This window comes from Protopterus annectens, chromosome 1.part0 (genome assembly GCF_019279795.1).
Source record: "Protopterus annectens isolate FY-2018-M chromosome 1.part0, PAN1.0, whole genome shotgun sequence".
NCBI classification, from domain to species: domain Eukaryota; kingdom Metazoa; phylum Chordata; order Ceratodontiformes; family Protopteridae; genus Protopterus; species Protopterus annectens.
The window spans coordinates 351,074,791-351,100,035 of record NC_056725.1 but is presented as its reverse complement, the minus strand read 5'-3'; the positions used below and the strand labels follow the sequence as shown (position 1 = coordinate 351,100,035).

At 39.6% G+C, this 25,245-nt stretch overlaps 1 long non-coding RNA gene across 2 annotated transcripts in view; it reads right to left on the bottom strand.

Annotated features, from left to right (window-relative positions):
* LOC122792262 overlaps window positions 1-24,128 on the bottom strand; it is a 637,836-nt gene extending 613,708 nt beyond the window's left edge. For both annotated transcript variants that reach the window (XR_006363300.1, XR_006363301.1), the window contains exon 1: window positions 24,069-24,128. This is a non-coding gene — a long non-coding RNA (uncharacterized LOC122792262). The remainder of the gene's footprint in view (window positions 1-24,068) is intronic.
* Window positions 24,129-25,245: the final 1,117 nt, after the last annotated feature.

Below are 25,245 nucleotides of genomic sequence, written 5' to 3'. Positions count from 1 at the left end.
ATATTTATCTCTAACCTTATTAGAGCTAGGCAACCAAGGTATTGTGGTTGACTTTATGAAAATAAACAAAGTACAATAAAAAATGTATTATGACAGAAGCACCAAGAAATGTCAGTTTTTAAATGAAAAGAGATAGAATGCTCATGACAGCTCCAGTGAATGCTCAGAATTTGTCAAATACATCACTGTCATTTCTGAATCACTAAAACCGAGACTAAATCTTATAAAAGACTTGGATGATCAAATCTATAGAAAGAAAGAAATGCATGTTTGCAAAATGATAAAGGATTCACAAAGCCACTCAGGAAGATATTTTACTCAACCAAAGCAATCTGCCTTTCAGAAAAAAAAAAATATATATATATATATATATATATATATATATATATATATATATATATATATATATATATATATATATATATATATATTTAAATTTTAAATTTGTTGACCGGGCTGGTCCAACTGGATATATGTCCATTTTCAGTGGAGGCCCGTGGAAAAAAGCTCCACACTTCATAGTAGTATTTACAAGACATAGGTACATTGTAAAGTTTTGTCTATTATAACAGCTCCTTGCCTTTTGACATATGAGTAACATGATTACTATTAAAAGGCAGCTAAGGATGTAGATACAAAGATGAATAAAAATATGTAGCACAATATTAACAGTACAGTTACACAGTAAATGTTTAAAAACTATGTAAGCAAAAAGCACACTATTGAACAATAAAGTCACACAAATTGTTTGCTAGTATACGATTAGTTATTTAAATAGAACACTATTAATCAGTATAGTGACATGCACACTATTGTTAGTAAAGGATTAACTAGCTTATGCTGGTATGTAGAGAAGTGTCAGGATACATGTGTGGTAGTTAGTCTGGATTAACACAGGGGCATAATCAGTGAGATTTAAGATATGTTTTAAGTTTGGTTTTAAATAAGGGAGCTGAGGATAGGGAGGTTAGGTGATCAGGGAGGGTGTTCCAGGTTTTTCCTACTGTGTTAGAGAACAGTGAATTGCCGGCCAGATTGTTGGTTTTATTTATTTGAACTAGTAATTTGTTTGATGAGCGCAGGGGCTTTAGGTTATCATAAGGGGGTGATTAGGTTAGTGAGTTTTGGAGTATTTGAAGGTTGATACAGATCTTTTGGGCCACTATTATTTGGTTCAGTAGAATTAGATTTGACAGTTCTAACCAGCCTAGTTGTTTAAGATTGTTGCAAAGATGGGTTCTGAAGGTTGATCCAGTTGCAAATCTTGCAATATTATTGTTGGAGATGGAAAGCTTGTTCATATTGCTTTTACATAGTTTAGTATAGATAGGGGATGCATATAGAAGGGTTGAGATTAAATGGGTACAGGCGATAGTGGTCTGGGCTAGGGGGGGGTCAGAAAGGGTTTGATTCTATAGAGGGATCCTAGTTTTTTGTTAACTGTTTTTATAGTGTTGTCAATATGGGGCTCAAAGGAGAGGTTATTATCAATTAGTACCCCAAGTAGTTTTGTGGTAGGATCAGGAGATATAACAGTACCATTAGTCGATGTAACATTAAAGTTCAGTGGGGAGGTTCTACAAGTGGGTGTGAATAATAGCATTTTTGTTTTTTTGGGTTCAGAATGAGACATCGGTCAAGGTCTCAACTGTGCTAAACACATTTTGGGTAAGAGACTGTAGTTGCAATGGTGAAGTGGCTGAGCATATTAATGTGGAATCATCTGCATACTGAATACAGGTGGCTTGAGGTATTACAGAGTGTAGGTCGTTTGTAAAGATAGAGAAGAGGAGAGGACTGAGTGTGGAGCCTTGAGGGACTCCAAGGGTAATTGGGAGGTGGGAAGACAGGCTATTCTGCCATAGTACTGCTTGTTGCCTGTTATTTAGGTAGGATTGAAACCACTGTATAGCAGGTGGAGCTAGTGACAAGTTTTTGAGTAAGTTTATGAGTAGCTGGTGGTTGACCATATCAAAAGCTTTTGACAGATCGATAAAGACAGCTGAGGATAGAGTATCATTATTACGATTTTTATTGATGCAGTCAGTGAAGGATAAGAGAGCAGAGGTGGTGCTGTGAAATGGTCTAAAGCCATGTTGGCAGATAGCTAGTAAGTTGTTTTCTAGTAAGTGGTTTAATAGCTGCTTATGAATGCACCTCTCCATGATTTTAGCTAGAGGGGATAATATGGCTATGGGCCTGTAGTTAGATAAATCATTGGATTTACCACCTTTGTGCAGGGGGGATAATATGTGATATTTTTCCAGAGTGATGGGATGGTTCCCTCAGAGATACTTCTGTTGATGAGGATAGATATGGGGTAGGCTATAGCTTTAGCAGCTTTTTGTAGGTATTAAGTCTGCAGCGAGAGTGGTGGGTTTGAGTTTCTGAATAAGGGTGCAGACAAGGGATGTAGGAACAGGTTGAAATTGAAATAGTGGGGGATTGTTAGCGTTATGGGAGGAGGAAGATGTTGTGTTAGGGGACAGCTTATTGGCAAGAGATTGAATGGTCTCTGTGAAGAAAGTATTGAAGAAATGGAAATTTGGTTGGGGCTGTTGTGTTCAGAGCCTAAGGGGTTAGGTGTGACTGAGCGACCTGGGTGTATCAGTTTATTGATGCCAGGGCAGAATTTTTGAGGTTTATTTTGGTGGGTTTGTTGTAGGTGACAGTAAAAGTTTCTTTTATCTGATAGAATGGCTTTTTTGGTTTCATTTTTTAACTGTCTAAACTTTAATTGATCTGTGGGGCATTTAGTAGTCTGCCAGGCGGACCAGAGTTTGTTTCTTTGGAGGATTTTTTGTTTGGTAGTTTTGGAAAGCCATGGGGCTGGTTTAGATCTACATCTAATTGTGTGAGTTGGGGCATGGTAGTCAAGGGTGGTCAAGAATTTGGAATTAAAGTATTTGACTGCTTCTTCTAATGGTAGGCATTTCAGGGGTGAAGAGTCACAAGCTATGAGTTCTCGTTGAAAGCTATCGAGGTTAAAATTTTTGTTAGACCTTATACTCTTATAAATGGTTGTGTTTGCAATTTCACTCTTATACATGATTAGGAAGGTGAGTGAGTGGTCGCTTAGATCTTCAGGGAGGGTCCCTACTTTGTAGGATTGTTGATGACTATTTGTAAGGATCCAGTCTAATGTGCTGTCATTGTTATTAAGTTTATTGAATCTAGTGGGAGATGTTATAGTTTGAGAAAAACCATGAAGGTTGATATGGGTAGAAGGCTGCTCAAATGTACAGCACCTCCAGTTTATATTAAGGTCACTGAGTGCTATTGTTTCTTGTGGGTAGGTGGTGGACAGCCAGCTTAGGATAGCTTCTAAGGTGCTGATATTGTTGCCTGGAGGAAGATAGATACAGATAATATATATAGATTTCCATTTGTTGAGTTGAATCTTGGAAATAAGAACCTCTGCATTACTAGTTAAGGGAGGTTCTAAGTCTACTGAGGTTACCTGTAATCCAGTTTTATACAGAATAGCTACTCCACATCCTTTCTTAGTATTACGGTCCAGTCGCAGGATACTATAGTTGGGAGGAATAACCTCACTGTCTTGTATTGATGGCTTGAGCCATGTTTCAGTGAGACAGAGGATGTCAAATGAATGTACATCCATGAGGGCATGCAGGGGGGCAACTTTGTTATTTATGCTTTAAATATTGAGATGGGCTATCAGGAGAGAGTTGTGAGGTCTGGTAGTCAAGTGTGTATAGCTAGAAGTTGGGGAGTTGGGCTCTGTGGTAGGAGTAGAGTTTGGGCTAGGATTAGGATGCATGTCCCCATCTATTAGGGAGTGCACTTGTGTTTTCAGAATGAGTTTTAAAAGTTTACATATTAGACTTTGAGATTTCCTGGTGCTAGAGCTGTAGTATGTGATGGGAGTGAGTCTATGAAATTTGGCTAACGAGTACTTTGGTGGACAGGATGTATTATTATGGCTATGAGGGATTATTAGAGTTGTTGTGGCAGTTTGGTTTCTGGGGTTGCTAAAATCTAGGGAATTAAGGTGTTCGTAGAAGGTAATTAGGTAAGGTACAGGTAGGATAGGAAGGAGTAGAGTAGGAGTAAGGGTTTCAGGTGTGTTAAGAGTAGTAGTGGGTATTAAGGTGCTCGTAGAAGGTAATTAGGTAAGGTACAGTTAGGATAGGAAGGAGTAGAGTAGGAGTAAGGGTTTCAGGTGTGTTAGAGTAGTAGTGGGTATTAAGGTGTTCGTAGAAGGTAATTAGGTAAGGTACAGTTAGGATAGGAAGGAGTAGAGTAGGAGTAAGGGTTTCAGGTGTGTTAGAGTAGTAGTGGGTATTAAGGTGTTCGTAGAAGGTAATTAGGTAAGGTACAGTTAGGATAGGAAGGAGTAGAGTAGGAGTAAGGGTTTCAGGTGTGTTAGAGTAGTAGTGGGTATTAAGGTGCTCGTAGAAGGTAATTAGGTAAGGTACAGGTAGGATAGGAAGGAGTAGAGTAGGAGTAAGGGTTTCAGGTGTGTTAGAGTAGTAGTGGGTGGCATTATAGTTGTGTAGTGTTCAGGTTGCTATGCAGGGATCTTTTCAGATGTGTTACTGAGGTAAAAGTTTAGGGGGAGGAGGGATTTAGCAATTAACAGGTTTCGAGCATGGGATAGGTTGCACAGGGCAAGAAAGATTCCGTTCCTTAGCTTAGGGTGAGGACAGCAGGTTTTTGGGTGGTTTAAGGATGCAGGTCAACAGGCAGGGCAGTTCTCAGCTTTAGTACCCTAAAAGCAGGTAGGGTAGCTGGCAACAGGACTGTGGAGAAGAGGAATAGAAGAGAAGTTCTGTAGCTCCAATTTCTCATTTCATCTCATTGACTCCCACTTCACTCCCTGATAAAAAACAAACTCAGGTTGTAGCCATACGTAAGGAGGTATTCTATATATATGGAATATATATATATATATATAGTTGTGATGTTACTCCAGAAATGAACCACAGTCAAATTCAAATTATGATGTGCAGAGTAAAATTAATATGTAAAGAATGTTTTAGCTTCAGTGCCAGACACTTGTAATTTAGATATTCAACTTTAATCTCAGGTTTGCATGATAATATTGTAGACAGCAAGACGCTTCATGGTACTAGTTGTAAATCACCACAATATTTAAGATATGTCAGATTTTTAAAGAAACCATCATATTATTCTTAATTCTACACAATGTAAATTATTGATAGGGTTTGATCATAGACTGACATTTGATAAATACACTATTCTCTTGTAATTTCAGATTTTATATTCTATATAATTACATATATAGTATAGTTTTTCGTCACTTGAAGCCCACTGTCTCATAGCCAGGAACTTGGATATCTTGTAGCTTACATGACCCAGCCACTCACACTTAGTTTTTGTATACATGTACAGACAAGGTGTGGCATTTGTACAGAGACAGAGAGAGCGGAGCTGCTGCATCCTGATTGAGCACAGTAGCTGAGTTTGAGCAAGGTGAATCTCACAGCCGTAGGGAAGGAGTTGGGGGGTAGAAGTGCAGGTTAGGGTTTCAGGCAACATTTGAGAAGGGGATTTAGGTGTAGGGAAGGGTAAGAGGCTTAGGTTTTGTGAGACTAGTGGAGTTTAAGATTAGGGCAGCAATCGAGAACTTTAGGTTTAGGGAGCAAATTGGAATTTTACATTTGTACAGCAACTAGGGATTTTAGGGTTAGGTAGAGAAATGTGTGGTTATAGATTGGGTATGAGTCTTACAGTTAAATTTAGGGTTCCAGTAGGGCTATGCAGTACAGTAGAGTCAAGTGAGGATGGGGGGGTTAAATAATTAAACTCCAAAAAGACCGTCTCAAATCATGACAGGAAACTTTTTTAGCAAGCTTTCAAAACAGTCCTTTTTCAGGTTGAGAAACATTATTATCTGTTTGAACAACTAAGTCCCCATCCTTCTTTCCTCATAAAATCTCTGTATAACTAAAAATTTCAAACAATGAGTTTTAGATGTGTTTTATATGCCGAACTAAGGCATTTGTTTAAACACTTCTTAGCATATTTTCTCATATTCTCTCTTGTATCTTTCTGTTAGACTTGCCAGTATGGAATGCTGAGCATTGTCTGCATTTGGCTAAATATACTATGCTTTAATGTCACAGGTGGCACAGGTATCAAAATGAAACGTCATGTGTGTATAAATAAATTATCCCTTGAATTAAACTTGCAGAAACTGCAGCTATGATATGGATGTTTCACTGTTTTTTGTGCAAGTATAGAATGAAGACCTCTATGTTGCTCTTTGTAACACAACTGCTTTAAATTACGTGCACATCTGTATCCAGTCTGAGGTTTCTCCATGTTATTATTCTTTAAATCTTTTCCTTTAATGATGTTCCAATGCTTCTTAAATATTTGCTGAAGTTCTTTTTTATCTTAATATAAATTAAAATTATATGCAAGTACTCTTTTACACTTGTTGATCTTGCATCACCAGCCCTTTGTACCAGATGTGTCACTGTTAAGAAAGAATCAACATCTTAAGTCACGAACAAAATGCCTTCTTATTCATTGAATGATGCCTAAATAAATGGTGCAAAAATCACTGCTATCCCTGATATAACTTGGAGAATGTTGTTAAGTCCCATTCAGTATATTTTCCCAGAAGCAGGATACGAGTTCTATCAACCATCCTCTGGTGGATACTATGGGTCCCATTGGTGGATTTTAAAGGTGTTTATACATTTTAGGTAGCCCACAGTAAACGGGAATGATAGGGAGTGAAACATAAAAAAGTTCAACATATCTAAAGACAATTCACCATTCACATGCATACCATATACCTGAGTGTTCAGTACTTTAATAATTTGTTCAACTCTTATTCTATTAATAGGTTCACAAAATTCATTGTCAGATAGCAAATCATTCACCGTATCCACATAAAAATGTTTGTCCATCACTACAACACCCCCTTTGCTTTTTTTGGTTGTTTTAATTACAATTTCACCTTTCATAATCAAGGTTTGTAGTGCTTGCTTCTCTTAATTAGTAAATTATAATATATATGACTATAACTGGCATTCCTTCCCCTAAAATATTAAAATGCATCTTCCTCACAGGCTTTTTGCAAGGCTAAAACCAAATTATTACTTTGTTTAATAAAGGTACTTTTCCTCTTAAAGGGCTTCCTATTAACATTTCTCTCACCCATATTTGGAAACAATGCTTTCAAATCTAAATCTCTTAAAAACAATCTACGCGCATTTAGAATCTGTGAAATGTCACTACTACTACTTCTCACTCATATAAAAGTCATTCCCTTATTTAAAAGTGAGAGCTCAACATCTGTTAATGAAGAACTAGAAATATTATCGACAAGGAAGTCTGTAGCAGATTCTAACTGCTGTTTATTCTGGAAAAACTGTGAGCCATCAGGCCTGAATATCCCCTGTGTCTGCCTTGTCCTTTTCCTCTTTCTGTGTGTCCATTTCTGAGGCAACTGCGACTCTGCTGGCATCTCACTAGAGGGGGAGGGACATCCTGAAGTATACCTCTCAACCATACCGAATCACTCGGTTATTTCTGGGTTTGGATCCAAATAATGGGGTGCCACCTTAATTTCCTGGCCTTTTTTTTTCTGTTTTTTTTTTTTAGAACTGACATCACGCATAGGCATGTGTGCTAACGTCAGCTTCAGAATGTGGCTGAGGCTGATGAATCTGCTCCATTCCTTCCTGTTGTATAATTAATTTCCATTCCCTTCCCAATTACTTCCAAGTTCCCACATGTACACAATCCTTTTCTTCCTGTTTTACTGTGTATAATTAATTATTCACTTCATTTTCCATTCCCTAAGAGTTCCAAGTACTTCCATGTTCCTTCCCATGTAACACAAGTAACAAGGAAAGTCGTTTCTCTCAGTCACTCACTCACTATCAGTCAATTGCTATGTTGTCTCAATCATTATTTCACTATTTAAAAAAGTTTTTTCTTTTAGTTTAGTTTTATTAAATTTATAGTAAAAAGTATTTGCCCAGCTAGCCGATAAGCCGAACATAGTGTGAACAGAGGCAGAGAGTGTGTCATTATTTTGATGCATTAAATAAATAAAAATGCCCAAAAGGTTTTCTGAAATTTTCTGAGGGAAAGATAAATGCAAAACAAGTGCAACATGCACCAACAAAACCAAGCCCTTCCTTTGTCCCACACTCCTGAGCTCAGAGCTCACTAAGTAAGGAAGCAGTAAAAACAGAGACAACACAGTATGTATTTTTCAACAGCAATCACGGTCTTCACACAGACACATCTTCATTCGTGTGTTTATTATCCATCCTGATTCAGGATGGATAATAAACACAAAAAAAATATGAATGAAGACGTGCCTGTCATGCGTGGTGTTGTTAATGTTACCATGTTACATTAACCAGACCAGAACAGAATGGATCATCTATTTTGCCGAGTGCAGCAGACTGGTTATCTAGGTGTGTGCCTGCAGTGCCAGCCTGAGTGAGTGCTGTGATTGAGAGATGGAGACCAGACCATTTGTTTACATTTTACACTTTGCAAGTGCTGGTCTCGTCCTCCCTCACACATCTAGCATGCTGCAGCTGGCCTGTCTGGGATAGATATAAACATAGAGAGAGATGGGTGGGGCAGACACACGCAGAACAGTTTTGAAGTTGAACTAGTTGAACAATCGAGGGAACGGGTAACGGTTACAGAAGGGAAGAAGTGGAAAAATTGACTTGGGAGCTGTGTGGCGGTCAGTAATAGATTAGATACTAGTACTACTAGTCTAGCAGCAGCGGCAATTTTTTTATTTAAAATAAATATGTCTGTGTGTGTGATGGTCGGTGACCCCTGATCCACCTGAAGTTCCTGAACCAACCCTGGACTCCCCTGCCATCGGCAGCAGTGCCACAGTCAGACTAGAGAGGCTCAGAGAGCAGCAAAACAAGAACTGTTTTCAAGTGCAACTGAAGTAAAGATTAAGACCACAACAACATAAGCAGACTTGGAGCTGTGCGGTGGTGATCATCATGAAAACATGTATTTCTTTTACTGCTGCTTCTTCCCCTGCCTCTTCTTCCACTACCAGCAGGTTAAAAAAAAAAAAAAAACAAGTAAAATTATTATTATTATTATTATTATTACTGGCACAAGAAGGTTTTCTTTCTTTATTTTAGAAAATGTTTTTCTTTTATTTTCATGATCTACAAATGCATGCAGCCAAAATTACAGATGTGTTACTAATGTATAAGAGATCAAGCTAAGGCAAAGCATCCATAATCCAGTGGAGGCAGAACAGGTACTATCTGTTCCATTGTTAGCAGGCACTGACACTGTGACACGTTATGCTATACTGTACATAATCATTACAAAAATATAAAGCTGGCCTTGTTGCATTTCCCAGCTATTTTCAGGGGTGCATGACTAAACGTTTTTACATTATTTGTTGTTAGTGGCAGTTTTATGTGAATAAAATAGATGAACTGCAAGGCAGAATTTATAATCGACTAAGAGAACTTTGTTTTAGGTTTTAGTTTTATACACATTCAAATGTTCAGTGTTATTTTTCTAAAAGAATATTGTATTTTAGTTTGTCACAAGTTCAAATATTAATGTAAATAAAACACTACTGTTGTTCTTTTGTGTTTCATGATCATATGTTGGTTGTCTGTTCTTCAATTTGCATTTAAAAGTTGGTATCCCACAATTCCATCAGAGTGGGCGGGACTACATCATTATGTATGAAAATGTTATGTTAATCAGTGTACAGATTTGTACCTATTTTTCATGGGCTTTGTCCAGATTTTTGATGTTTCCAGGTTGAGAGGTATGTCCTAAAGATGTCATGGAAAATCCAGGTGATCAAGAGTTGAAACCAAATTCACATCAATAAGAGCAGGTGGAGATACCTGGTGGCATTCTGATCATTGCATTTATTGAGCACTATCACCAGACACTGAATTCTCCCTGGGTGTATGTCTATTTTTTTCTTCTCTACATATTGTGACTAAGAGAGAACATTACCTAGTTTAAAATCATTAATGTCTGTTTTAAGTTTTATGTTTTCAGTTGCACATAGATGCTGTTTAAAGGCAGAGACATGTTCCTGTTCAAGCATATTGTTCACCTCCTCATTATTATTAGCTGATGGCCGATCACAGTGTTGTACATACAAGTGACATCAGCTTTCAATTGAACTTCTATTGGCAGAAAAAAGTCATTCGCAAGTTGTATATATTCATCTCTACTATTTGAATTAAGTAACTGAAATGTTCTTAATAGCTCTGGATGTCTATCCTCCTATTTAGCCATTTTCAAAATACAAAGTCCCTAAGGCACTGTTTTTAATTGTATATATGCCTCAGAGCTATAGGCACTATTGAATCCCGGGGATAGATATAGACATACACAGAGAAAAAGCTGTATGTATTCATGTAATTACAACATTTAGTCAAACAAGCAAAATAGCAAATCACAAACAGTAGAGAAGAAATGCTCAGCGCACATATTATTTAAAAACATAAAAACATTTCAAAATTATTTTTTTCAGGAGGGTAGGAGCCCTGGACCCTCATACCCAGAGCTAAATATACATACCAACTCCGAGATCTCACTGCAGTATGAAAAGGGCAATATCCCAATCCCTGCTGTACCTGTGTTTCGAACAGGGAAAAGCCAGTAATGATCAATGAGTGGTTCCAGATTTCTTCCTGTTCGATAAAAGGACTGTTTAATGAAACATGAGTAATACTTACATAAATAGATGGCTGTGGATGTACTGTGATCAGACAGGAAGTCATGTTGTTTTTGAGAAAGAAGAAGGTATTGGTTGATGTATTGAGTGAGTTGCACATAAAGTAATTTTTCCAGAATCTTTCCTAGTATAAGAAGGATAAAAATGGGTCAGAACTCTGAGGGATTAGAGGTACTGGGTTTCTTAGGAAGAAGTTTTATAATGGAATTTCTTCAGATATTAGGCATAATATTAAGTGTCTTATAGTGCTCACAGCACTAGTTTTTAATATCTTATAGTATAACTGATCAGTTCTTCACCAGTTCCTCTTTACATAAAATATTTCTGGTCCTTTGCAAGGGCATCCCTTTTTCTTCATCTCAAGCTAACTCTCTCACTCTCTCAGCCCACTAGGCCTCAGTGCCCCCTCTTGCCATAATGCATTCTCTCTCTCTTGCTGGAGACGGTTGCAATATGAGCTCTCTTCTAGTCTCTCTCTCTCTCTCTCTTTCTTTCCTTCTGCGTGATTCCTTCATTCAGGTAAATGATTGGAAGCCTCCTACCATTGTATTGTAATACTAGATATCTACGAATTGCTGCACTTAGTGTAGGTTCACTGACAGACACAACTTGGAAGTGGATGACATGATGGTAAAGAGGAGGCAGGAAATCCTGTGCATTCAGGAGACAAGATGGAAGGGCAGTGCAACAAAGCCATTTGGCTTGGATCCAGAATCTACTAAAGAAGAGGAGGAGGATAAACTAGACATGGTATGGGAATTGTGGGGAAGGTGAGGCTTCAGACAGCAATGAGGGATGTCATCAGAATTAGTGAAAGGGGTCTCTGAATTGCTAGCTCTCATGGTGGAGCTACCTTACCGGATTTTTCACAGGGGTAGTGTTTTGTTATGCTCTAACGCCTCTTTCATGCCAGAAGTGGTCTCAGAAGGTTTACTGTCAAATAACCAACACTGAAAAGTGTGACCGTTCATATGTGTGATGCGTTTAATCGATCTCATAAATGTTAATTAGAGCATATCATCGACACAGAAATGTTGAAGGCATTCTATCAATGTTAATGTCGAATTTCGACATTATAATGATCCTGGGAGCCCCTGGAGACTGGAACGAGCAGTGTAAACAATATTAATATATTGTAAATGCAATATTGCTGTAGTGACCGAAATATGCTATGGCCTGTAGTTTCAATCGGTACTTATGTGGTTATGATAATACGCAAGTACCAAAGAACCAATATACTCTCTCAGAAATAGTAACAAACTACTCCTAGACAGACCACCTTCCAAACTCACACTCACAGAAAAGCCTTCTCAAAAACTGTTCCCACACAGTGGAACAGAATTACATGAGCATCGCAGACAGTAACTATAAAATGGATACAAATAACTCTTTAAATAATGCAGAAAAGGAGAATACCTTGCATAAACTGACATACATTCTGTAAATAAAGAAAATAAAAAGTGCATAAAGTAAGTCTCTGCAGCAGGTGCTGTACACGTACGCTTAATGCTGTTTATGGGCTGTTTAAATGAAAGGCATTCAGTTATCGACATTCCTAAAGGTGACAGCACCTTCTGTTCGTATTTTTAAACGGTCGACTTTCTTAACGATAGAAACATCATGTTCGCACATCCCAGTGTCGATTAATCCACTGTTGTGTAAGTCAATTTCAAGTTTTTGATAGTAAACTGTCTCAGAAGTTACTCCCAATCAATCTATTAATGCCCCTTTGATCTTCCCAGAACCTAAAAATAAGGGAGAGAGGATACTTCATATCTTGGATGTGCATTGGCAGCTCAGGTACTACCTTGATAGAACAAAACCCTTCAAGAAGGCTGAAAGGTTTCTATTTCCTACATAGAGGTAAAAAAACGATCAATCTGACTCCAAACTGTTGCTCATTGCTCATTGGTTGTTCTCTGGTGTTTTTTTTTTTTGTTTACACCCACCATGGCAAGGAGAAACCATGCAAGGTGAAGGCACATTCCAACAGGGCCTTTCCCCCTTCAGTGATATATCAGAAAGGAGTGAGCTCCAAGTATTCTAAAGACAGCAACTTGGTCCTTTGTCTGTATCTTTATGAAGAACTACAAGCTGGATGCATTTTATAAATCCAGGGCAGGCTTCACTAGGACCATTTTCTTGGGGTTCCTGATCCCTCACCCTTCTCCCCCCCCAGGTTGGGTAAGCTTAGAGAATTGGGTCTATATTTATGCATCAAACAAAACCTTAATCAAATGGCTATTCCATAAACACTTAACATCAAACATCCACTTCCTCATATAAGCATATCAGTGAAAATAATCCAATTGAACTGTTTTAGACAGCACAGAGACACAAAACAAAACCAGGTACGTATTGTAGGGCTGTTCACCAAACCCTGGTCATGTGGGAGGGCTGTGCTCCCACACCTCCCCCGCTAATTATATATACCAACTCCGAGATCGCACTACAGTGGAAAAAGGGCAAATTATGATATTCATCTGATGTAGTCTATGTTGGGACGAAAACACGGTGATCAAGTTAAAGCGTTTATGTTTAACAAAGTCTCTCACAAACTATTGCCTGGTCATTCTGCAGTGTTGTAATTTAGGTTATTGGTTGTTCTACCTTGTGTGGGTATAGCACTGTTGTGTTCCTCCTGTGGAGTGTTTGTTTGTGAAATAGCCGTTTGATTAGGATTTTGTTCAATGGGTAAACAGACTCTTGAGAATCTATCCATATGCCAGGAAGGCGGTGTGTTTGTTGAACATGGCACAGTTGTGTTAAGTCCTACTTACCTGTAACAGTAGATGTTTGTAGAAAATATTGCCTTACTGGCAGTACCCACCCTTCAACCCCATTTTTTGGATGTACATTGATTGGTGTTGAAGTTCCCATTGAGTTATGCTCAAAGGTCTTTATTGTTATGTGTGTGTTTTATGGTTTGGAACTGTAGGTGTTTGGAAAGTTTGTGTTTTCTTATTCTCTTCCTGCTGGGCCCTATAAAACTGAAAGGGTCATTTCTGTGGGTCTATAAGGCAGTCTCTTTATTGCTAGGTGATTGTTCTATCACACCCACAGATAGGCAGTGGGATGGTCTCTGAGCTTTGATAGACTGCCAGAGGAAGGGTAGCAGGGCAATACTATCTGTATGCCAGTAAGGCAGTGTGTTCTACAAATATCAGCTGTTACTGGTACGCAGGACTTGTGCTTGTACAACTTTATTTCACCAATAATCCTTTTAAGCTGCATAAAGTAATCTGTTTTCAGAAGAGGATTCTGTTTTCAGGTAATGACTGGAACTTCAGCTGTAGCTCTGAAGATAGGTAGGAGGTAAACTATAAACCAGAGAAGGTGAATTTTTAAAGTAGTATAGAAAAATATTTGCTATGGAAGATGTTGTTTCAGGAGCAGCAGGTCAGGAGGAATTTATATATTCTTAAAGGTACTTTAACTGGACTAGCTGGACAGAAGCTGTGTATCACAGGTGAATGTGCATTTTGTTCATAGTTTTGAGAACTATTCAGTAACAATATCTATGCTAACTCTTACAGCTGTATTGTCAAAGACATTAAAATAAAATAAAGGCATTGATATATCACCACATATTTATTAAAAGGGGAATTTAAGGAATTTAGCAATAACAACATGAGTTATTAGGGCAGGTAAAAATCATGCCAGAGGGAATGGCTTGGGATATATGAAGATGGATTTTAAAAGTTCATTGGAATTATGGAGAATAAGAGATGTTGGAGATGATTAACAACTACAATTCCCACAGAGATATCTTACTAAAAGGACTGAGGATCTAAACAACATGTGCTACATGGACAGACTCAAAGTGCTGTCACTGTACTCTGTATGAGGTGACCTGTGTCCAGCAGGCAAGGCATCCTCTGATGCAGTACTGATGGATTTACTGTAAATCAGCAAGTCAAACGGCATCAGAAATACCTGGTCTAGAGATGCAAACCTCGTCTGCAGCATTAACAGAATGGTTTACAGGGAAAGGATACTGCTGCTCTGTAACAGGCTCTCCAGCCACATCAAACAAAGCTCATCCTTGTCCATATTCAAACACAACTCCGATCTATGAATGGGAAATAGAAAAATCTATCCTAGGACTGCCCCGTGTACTATGAAAAATAGAAAAATCTATCCTAGGACTGCCCTTTGTACTACGAATGGACAGAGGCAGCTCCTAAATGCTTCATACTATGCATGTGTCTCTTCACAATATCTATGGTATGATCCAGGTGATTTTCAGTAAGAGTGATATATAATTAATGATCATGGAATTGTTAAGGTCAGTCTAACACCTACTGAGCTAGATTGATTCAAGCACAAAAAGAGAAATTGGCTAAGCTTAAAATGACCCCCCAAGGGCAGCTAGCCTAATACTTACCTATTAACATATGAACCGTGGCAATCAGACTTCATTGTAAAGATAGGGTACTATTCATAATCTCAACGTATGCTCCACAGCAGAGTTGTGATAGTGAAGAAAAGAGGGAATTCAGACAACAGTTGTAGGACCTACTAGGTAAAGCAGGACAATGTGAATTGGTGTTGATAATGGGTCACCTGAATGCACATATGTGGACAGATAGAGCAGCATATGAGGATTGTCTTAGTCCACATGGGTGCGGCAACAGGAATAAAGGACTGGCCAGTCTAGACTTCTGTCTGGCAAATGGCTTGATGGTGGCCAACACATGGTTTAGCAAGAGAGACCGTCACAAGATTAAATACAAGGGCAGCCAACATGCAACTTAGGTACACTTCCTCCTAGTAAAGAAAGGGCACTGGGATAGAGTCAGTAAATGCAAAGTCATCCCAAGTGAAACAGTCAGACCACAGCATAAACCAGTGGTTGCCACAATCAGCTTCAAGCAGCAGTCAGAGAAGGCAGCCTAATCAACAGAGACTAGGCTGAAGACCTGGAAAGTGACTGGAAAAAAAGTACAAGAGTTCAATAAATGACTCAGGGCTCTTGCACCCCAGAAAGGAATGGAAATAGGTGGAGTTAAAAAGAATGGCAACACCTTAAAACAACAGGTGTGAGGACCACAGAAAAAGTATGTGGCTGAGCCAGGTATGGAAATAAGGTACATAAAGAAGCTGGTGGTGGAATGCAGAAATCCAGGAGGTCATCAAAATAATGGAGTGCAGGAAAAAGTAGGAGATAAAAAAAGACAGACCAGGCTAAGAAGGAATACTGCTTAGTAATGAAGAGGCAAAGAGAGGTGTTGCAATAGCAAAGAACAAGGCATCAGAGGCACTCTACCAACTTCTGTAAAATGACTCAGTACATGGCACAAAGAAACTCAGTACATGGCACAAAGAAACTCTATCAGGCTGCAAGGCAAAGACAGGAAGATAAAGATAGTAAGTCACCCTTTGTAAGGAATGCCAGCAACAACCTGCTGTCCAGCCCATAGGAAATCAAAGGCAGATCAAAGAAGTACATTCAGCAGTTTCTGAGTGAAGAAAAACCCTCAGTAGCTGTACTGCCCCAGACACAGCCTGCAGTAAAAGAAGAGGAGGAGCCCACCCTAGAAGAAGTAAGAACAGCACTAAATAAAATTAAATCGGGGAAAACAGCAAGCTCAGATGAGGTCACACCAGGTATGATTCGGATGTTGGGTGAGACAGGAGAGAAACTGTTCCTGAAGGCAATCATAGCAGTATGGAGAGAAAAGTGTATCCCAGCTGACTGGGGAATATGCATACTAGTGCCAGTGGACAAGAATATAAGGGACATCCACAACTGTGTGCAGTAGAGAGGAATCAAATTCCTGTTACACTGCATGAAATTTCTGGAGAGGGTGATTGATAATGAATATGCAGACCAGTAGAAAGTAAGATGGGAGATATACTCCTTATAAGTACTTGGGGCTCCCTATTGGTCCTTTCTGATCAGTCAAAAAAATATTCCTTATACTTTTCTGGCATGTCCAGTAGTCAGTTTCGGGTTTACTCTCTAGTCCAGCTGGTGAATCTGGGTATCGTGAGGCAATGTTGCAACTGCCTTATGTACACAGACCACCCTCCTCCTCCCATCAAACTCAAATATATGTGAGAGATGCAACTATATAGCCAAACTGGAGGCTGAGCTCTCTCAACCCAGCACTGGCACAGTCAGTCAGGAGGAGAAGGAAACCACATACACCACTATTCCAGTCTCACATAGACCAATCACATCAGCAAACCAAACACATAAACACAGAAAAACATACTCGGAGGCTCTAAATAAAAATCTGTCAAAGCAGCAGAGACCTCCAAAGTAGACATCCAAGCAACCACTACCCCACAACAATACCCACGTATCACATATTTCACAAAGTCAGTGTACCACACAGCCACAGCCCTTAAAGCTAAACAACACACCTAATACACTTGTAATAGGGGACAATTTTGTCAGACACACTGACGTCCCACTCACCAGACTGAACAAGGAGAAAGTCACTGTAAGCCGCCTGTCGGGTACCAGGATCCACCACATAACACAAGCACTCATGTCACTCCAAAGCAAGTACAAATATGACTCTTATTGTCCATGCTGGTGTGAATGACCTGAGATGTACCTCCCTGGACTACATGAAAAGAGACATAGAGGAGCTCTCTGATCATGTAGCCCAGACCGGTATGACCCTGACCTTGAGTAGCATCTTGCCCTCACCAAGAATGATGCCACAGTATAAAGACAAAATGATCAATTTTAACAATTGGCTAAAGTATTGGTGTCATTCTAAGGGGATTCAGTGTCTGTCAGCCTAGGATGACATGCTCGATAAGCCACGTTGCTTTGCTAGGGACGGCTTGCACCTGTCACCCCTGGGCTTTCAAATACTGGCTAAGGCTCTTGACGCCCCCATAGTGTCTTTTTAGGCAAGGTTCAAAAGACAAACCCACCTCCATAGACAACACAAGAAAAAAAAAAAATAAGGGTAATGCTGCTCAACGCCAGAAGTCTAAACCTCAAGATGCACACACTCGAGGCTCTCCTCAGTATGGAGAATATCAATATCTGTGCAGTGACAGAGACATGGTTCAAGGCTCCAGAGAGCACCCCAGCACTACCAGGTTATACCTCATACCATGCTTTTCGGCCCCAAAACTCGGACTGAACCACAAAAGGAGGGAGAGTATCCATATTCATCAAAGATACCCATACCTCCAGGTTAGTGGCACTGCCCGAAGCATCGGAGACCATCCATGTACAATTAACAGTGGGCAAAACTGCCTTTCAGTTTGTAACCTGCTACAGACCACCCTCCCAAACTCAGGAACCCCACTCGGCCTTCATGAGAACACTGGAAAATATGAAGGTATCTCCAAACACAATAATATTGGGTGACTTCAACTACCCAAACATCGACTGGGAAAACTACTCAAGCCCCAACACCCTTGCCCAATGGTTTCTAGAATTTATAAAACTCCAATGCTATGGAACAACTGGTCACCACTCCCTCTAGAGGGGATAACATATTGGACCTGGTCATCACCAACATGGGGACACTATGTTCCACACCAGAGGTATGTCCATCATTGGTAAGATCAAACCATAAATTAAGCTCACTGGACATCCATATCCCATCCCTACCCCCAGCCAAGGAAATCACAGTGAAAAATTTCTCAAAAGCAAATTTCACACTTCTCAAAACCGAGGTGGAATCCTTTAAAGCCACCGGGCCAGTGGAAAATACTGCCCAAACAGCAGAATCCTTTACAAATGCATTCTATGGACACCTACAGGAATGCATGGATTTTGCTATCCCAAATAAAACCAAGATTCACTCCTCCAAAGGCAGGAGACCAGTCTGGTGGACCCTGGCCATAAATAAGCTATACAACAGAAGGAGGAAACTACTACATGATAGAGCAAAATCCCAAAAAGGGAAGGCATCTCTGATCAGTACTAGCAAGAAACTACGATCCCTCATAAAATTATCTAAGGCCAGCTTCGAAAGAAAAATTGCACAAGACACTAAAGATAATCACAAGGCCTTCTTTAGTTATGTCAGGAATCTGGGGGGCAACTCCCAGATATGCTCTGAGTTAGTACAAAATGACAAAAAAAACACTGATCCCACAGACATTGCCAACATCCTGGCAGACAGGTTCAGTGCAAACCCCCCCCCCCCAAAAGACCAAATGTCTATCCAAACAGAATGTAGCCTCCCTGACATCACAAATGCACAGGTGAGAGCTGCCCTCTCCAAAGCAAAAAACACAGCATCAATGGGACCAGACGGTGTCCTGGGCTGCGTCTTACATGAGCTCCAAGAAGAACTAAACCCTCACATAAAGTCACTGTTCAATCTCAGCCTTACTACAGGATATGTACCCAAGGAATGGTGTACAGCAAAAGTGGTCCCGCTCCACAAAAGTGGTGCCACAACGGCCCCGGGAAATGATCACCCTATAAGCCTGACTAGTCTGGTCTGCAAAGCTATGGAGCGTATCATCATGGAACTCATAAACAAGGACATTGGTAACCTCCAGACACTGGATCCTACCCAATTGGGCTTTGTTAAGGGCAGATCTTGCCTCTTGAACCTGGTCGATTTCTTTGAAACGGTTACCAAGGCCATAGATGAAGGGAAGGTAGTCCACACGGCCTACCCGGACCTCGCAAAAGCCTTTGACACAATCCCCCACTCAGGCATCATAAATAAGCTCACCAGCTTAAATATCAACCCCTATGTCCCAAGATGGGTTGCAAACTGGCTCAGGGATAGAGCCCACATGGTCAGAATTGCAGGTGCCACATCAGACTCCAAACCAGTTATAAGTGGCGTCCCACAAGGCTCAGTCCTGGGACTTCTCTTGTTCGGTATATACTTCTCTGAGGTACAGGCTACAATGGGAGGACTATGGCTGACCAAGTTCACAGATGACTGCAATCCGGGCGCCATAATCAGCTCTCCGGCTGACAAGCATCCTCCAAAAGGGTCTCACAGAGACGGATAACTGGTGCCAGAGCCATGGCCTTAAGCTAAATGCCAAAAAGTGCATAGTCATCCCCTTTGGGAAAAACAAAGTGCCCACAAATTACCACATAGGTGGTAATCTATTAAGTACGGAAGAAGTAATTAGGGATTTGGGGACCCATGTAGATAGAAACCTCTCTTTTGACAAACACGTTGCCAGAGTGGTTAGAAAGACCTTCTATATAGCCCACCTTATCATGAAAGGGGTTCACATCTAGAACAAGAGGTCATCGTGCCCCTCTACTCATCACTCATCAGGCCCATAATTGAATACAATGCCCCATTTGGGATGTACCTTACCAGACACCTGCAGCAACTGGAGAGGCCCCAAAAGTACCTCACCAAGAGGATCAAGGGACTCAAACAGATGCCCTATGCAGTTCGGCTAAAGAAACTCCAGCTCTACTCAGTTGCTTACCACCTACTCAGAGGTGATCTATGCCTGACGTATAAAGCCATGTCCAACCCAGAATTAATGGACATGCTCCACCTCAGGAAATCCAAATCCCTTAGAGCTACACCGTCCAGGGACCTAAACCTCAGCACAGAAATAAATAGGACATGCTGGAGGGACAGATTCATATCCTAGAGACTCCCCTCACTCTGGAAACAGAATCCCAATCCATGTTAGGCAGAGCCCCTCCCTGACTCTCTTCAAGAGAAATCTTGACGAGTGGATGGGAGATCGTAAGTTCACCCTTGGGATCTCTTCTGTGTCCCTGTTAGACAGGGGCATAGTAAACTAACCTTAAAAGGGCTATCTTCTGTGACCTACTCTACAGAGACACAGTCAACCAATCTAAAAGGGTGGCGAAAGCCAAACACACTGGCTAGGCTTGTAAATGCCCCAGGGCAGACAGCCTAGTATCAACCTATGAACCTATGAACCTGTGAGCAGTTCACATTCAGGTCAGGATGCAACACAAGTGACACAATGTTTACAGTGAGACAGAGAGTTGAGAAGAAGCTAGAGATGAGGAAACAGTCCTACTGGGCATTCCTAGACTTGGAGAAAGCATATGACAAGGATCCAGGAAAGCTAACAGTTCTGCGGTGGTTCAAGGAACCAGAAACATTGGTAGAATTAGTGCAGGCTATGTACAAGGACCCAATGGCTCAAGTACAAGCAGTGTTCTATCTCACAGAAGGATTCCCAGTGTGTGTAGATGGGCATCAGAGTTCATTTGTGGACCCACAATGCTTTTCTTACTGCAGATGGACTACATCAGCAAACTGGTTTAAGGGGACAGCTTCAGCAAAGAATATCGGAATGGAATTAAAACTGAAGGCACATGGGATGAGACTAATTACAGACAAGACAGATGTAAAGGCATCACATGGGGAAATCAGAAGAAACTGAGAACTGAGACAGAAGGGAAAATAATAGAACTAGTCACAGCTTCAAATATTTGGGTGAGGTGGATGAGGAAAAGGGAAGTCTGAATGAGGAAGTCAAAGCAAGAATCAGAGGGGCTGCAGCTAACTGGTACAGAATGTGAGGGGTAGAGTATGCCAGAAAAATGACAACGAAGCTGAAAATTAAGGTGTGCAAACAGTGATATGATGTATACTATTGTATGATACTGAATCCTGGGCAGTAAAGGCAGAGCAGTTGAGGAAGATAGATGTGATGAAGATAAAATGCCTGAAATGGGGGGGGGGGGGTAGGATGCATACTGTGGGACAAGTGAACAAATCCGGACATAGAGCAGAGGCCAAAGCATTTCCAATTGCAGAGATGATCAAATAAAATAGATTACACCAAAGAAATGGATGGATTGTGTGAAAGAAGACCTGTGAAAGTCAGACATGACTGCCAAAGAAGGTAGGGCAGGAGCAATGAATCAAGAAAGATGGTGACAGTTGACAACACCCCAACCCCATGTAGAAAATGGAAAAAGGGTGATTATGATGATGATGATAAGCACAGCTCCATATATCTCACAGTGGTCAATTAGGAGGCAGTATATCACTGAAGCCCCTCATCCATCTCAGGCCTTTGGGGATAAGTATCAATGGCTAACCATCTACTATCATGGCTGGCTGAAGAATTCAGTATCTGCTAACTATATAAGGCCAAACAGTTTTGTACAATGTCCTTAGCTGTCTATTATTCGGAAATGTACCCTGGCCTTCTCTGTATTGGCTTTCATATAAGCTTTCTTCTGTTTTTCAGCTTCCGTTCAGTGTACTAGCATAGGTAATGCATTAGACATTAGAGAGGTCTTTAATTCATCAACAGACTTCACTTGCAGTAGGTTCAAAGCACTTATGGTCTTTTTGTTAATTTCCTTGGTTTCAACTACTCCTAACAGGTGATTCAATAGCATATTTTCACGTTACTTGGTAAAGTTCTTATCTGATAGTACTGGTTGAACAACTATTTCCTGTCTACGCCCTTTCCATATTGCAATGGATTCTCAACCCGGTTAGTTATAATAGCAGTGAGTTAGTCTCTTTGACCTGTCTAAATCTGTAATTCCCCCCTGTTAGAGGTATAAGAATATTTCAAATATACCACAAAAAAAGAAAAAATGACCTGTCTAAATCTGTAATTCCCCCCTGTTAGAGGTATAAGAATATTTCAAATATACCACAAAAAAAGAAAAAATGACCTGTCTAAATCTGTAATTCCCCCCTGTTAGAGGTATAAGAATATTTCAAATATACCACAAAAAAAGAAAAAATGACCTGTCTAAATCTGTAATTCCCCCCTGTTAGAGGTATAAGAATATTTCAAATATACCACAAAAAAAGAAAAAATGACCTGTCTAAATCTGTAATTCCCCCCTGTTAGAGGTATAAGAATATTTCAAATATACCACAAAAAAAGAAAAAATGACCTGTCTAAATCTGTAATTCCCCCCTGTTAGAGGTATAAGAATATTTCAAATATACCACAAAAAGAAAAAATAATCAGATACAACGAACAAAAATCTTCGGCTAGGATAAGAAAAGCTTTAATGACCTTAGTGCCTCAGCTAACAAGCCTTCAAGAGAGAAAATTCATCACATTAAATATACATTATATAAAGCCCGAGTAAAATTAGCAATCAAGACATTAAATCATGAGGCAATAAAAAACACTAGAAAGATGCACTCAATTCAAATCAATGCCTTCCAATTACATTCAAGACTCAAACCTGAAGGAGACAAAGTTCCAAATTTTAAAATATAAAGTTTCCTTGGGTACTTTTCTGTTATCGGGGCAACAAACAATGATCGCACAGTGTTCAGCCCTGAATCGAAACAAAGCTTAACAAAATGGTGGTAGGACTCGCCAGGTTCCCAGGCTAATATTTTTACTGAGTTCTGCTCATCTATATAAGTCTTCCACAGAGAGAGAAAAAGCATCTCCAAAAAGAAGCACATAAAATCAGTACAAGCACGCTCCAAGTTAACAGCCCATTCTTTTTCATAAAGCTTTTTCGGTCTCATCCTTTACCCAGTTTCTTCCCCTTTGTCAATCTACAGTGTTTTTTTAACTGCACCAAACAAGGACAGGTAGAACTGGCAGTCAGTTGTAAAAAATGTTCTGATGTTTAGGCGTGTACTTCTATGTTCCTTTGTGACAGTTCAAAAGTCATAGCATTACGGCTTATATGAGAAGTGTGCTTGCTGGAATGAAACACCACAGCCACATAGGAAGAGCTTGAGGACAGCAGGAGGTTTATGGAAACCATGTTACCATACCTGATGTCCGGTGAAACTAAGGGAGTTTTTAGACTATTAACCAGTTGTGTTTTACAATCTGAATGGGATATAGTCCCTGGAAAACTGCCCATTATTCCTTTTGTTTCATAATTTCCACTTGAAATGTTTTGTCAGAGGAAGTGAAGACTGTACTCACATCAGCGGCAGCAGTGCGATCATTGGGACCGCGTTTTAATATTCCAAGTGCTCATTAAACCTGTTGCCCCCAATAACGGAAAAGTACCTTTCCTTACAATGCAATTTCTTTTTCAATTCAGAAAACTATCACATCCTACTTACTTTTTCCAAAACAATGCTTTTTAAACAACAACCCCCCCCCATGACAAGATGCATAATGAGCTACTACAGGATTTTCAACTGTCTTACATTTAATATCTCAAAGATGTTACTGCAGTCTAACCCTAAATGGACATTTAGTTTCTCGACTGTAGTAACACCTAACTGCATAAATGGCACCCTCACTATAACAAGTGAACAATTGCCTAGGTACATATTTAACACAATCTGACTATAAAAAGGGTTTATGTATTTGCAAACAGAACAATTCCCACAAGCAAATGTACCCATGGATCTAGGTTGCATACACATTTCAACCCCAGGAACTACAAAAGAGCTGTGGACTAACATGTCTTTGTGGAAAAAAGACTCTGTTGAGCTTGACTTACCACTAAAATAGTGGAAAGAGAATCCAACCAACATGACCATCACAGACTGGTTTCGCAAAAAAAGCGTGATCGGTGCAAAGGCATGCAATTTCCTATTCACTTAAATAAACTCTATTTAAAGAAACATGCCCCTATTTCAAGAGTTGCACCAATTCCAAGCAGATAGTGAAAATACATACTTAAATACACCCATGCCTGCATGATTACATAACCAGCAAGCACGTCCATCAAAATTCATACTATAAATATTTTCCAACTCACAAATTAAAGCACATATTTAAAAAACACAAATATATAAATGTGCATACAAATATACACATATATACATATTTATATACACATGCATACTTATATATATATATATATATATATATATTCATAAGCATGTATACACAAAAAATTCATACTTTTTAATATATGCCCATGTACATCACCATATTAGGAATGGTATTATTCAAACCTGGTTTATACATAGCCCCAAAGTCACTATCCACATTTTCTCTTTAAGGTCTAACAACATATGTTTATAAGAATTAGTGAAACCATTGCCCCTAATGCATTCTAATACAATAAAAATAAAATGTGCTGAAGGATGTGACAGTTTATGTTTATAAAGGGCACTTCTGGGACGCTGACAATTTACATTGCTTAGATGTACAGCAATCCCATTTTTAAAAGCCCTAGAAGTTTGGCCAACATAGAATGCACCGCATTGGCAGATGGCCATATATATCATTCATTCAGTACTGCAGGTAATTAGTTGTCTATTGGAGTATACTTTGGAAGTATTAACAGAGGTAAAAGACTTGGTGCAAGATACCACCTTGCAATAAACACATTTAGCACATGTGGCACCTCCCCACTGGCATATTGCCATCAAAATCCTGTTTATTAACCCTCCATCTTTTAAACCATGACAAATGTTCCTGTATATCCCTGCCTCTCTGGTAACAAAATTCACAATAATCACCAAAAACCTGGGCAAAAAAATCATCCATCTTAAGTATATACCAAAACCTATTCACGACTTCCCTGATCTTAAAACTATTACTGCCATAGGTAGTAATAAACCTGATATTACTGGAATTTCTACTAGCCCTATCCATGCCATGGTGTGAATTCAAAAGATTCTCCCTTTTAACCTGACTAGCTGCTATACCAGCTTGTTTAACTAAGG